A 467-nucleotide genomic window follows, 5' to 3' on the forward strand; every position below is an offset into this window, starting at 1 on the left:
GCACCTTAACAGCCTCAAGTCTTTTTTTGTTTGATTCTTCTTTGCTCATCATCATTTTGCAATGATCTGCCATTCTTCAACTCACCTGTTCACCTCTCAAGCTCTGTCAGGTTGGATGGGGGCAGATGCACATTTTCAAGTTTCTCCAGAAATATTTGATTGGGTTCAATCCCAGGCTCTGGCTGGGCCACTCAAGGACATTCACACAGTTGTCTATAAGCCACTCTTGCTGTGTGCTTAGGGTCATTGTCCTGTTGAAAGGTGAACCTTCTGCCCAGTCTGAGGTTCTGAATGCTCTGGACTGGGTTTTCATTAAGGCTAACTCAATATTTTGGTGCATTGAGCTTATCTTCTACTCTGACGAGTCCCTCGGTCCCTGCCACTGAAAAACAGCCCCACAGCATGAGACTGCTACCAGCACACTTTACTTTTGGGATGGTACTCTGCAGGTGATGAGCATTGTCTGC

This window comes from Sinocyclocheilus rhinocerous, unplaced genomic scaffold, assembly GCF_001515625.1.
Source record: "Sinocyclocheilus rhinocerous isolate Xijiao unplaced genomic scaffold, SAMN03320098_v1.1 scaffold655, whole genome shotgun sequence".
NCBI lineage: Eukaryota > Metazoa > Chordata > Actinopteri > Cypriniformes > Cyprinidae > Sinocyclocheilus > Sinocyclocheilus rhinocerous.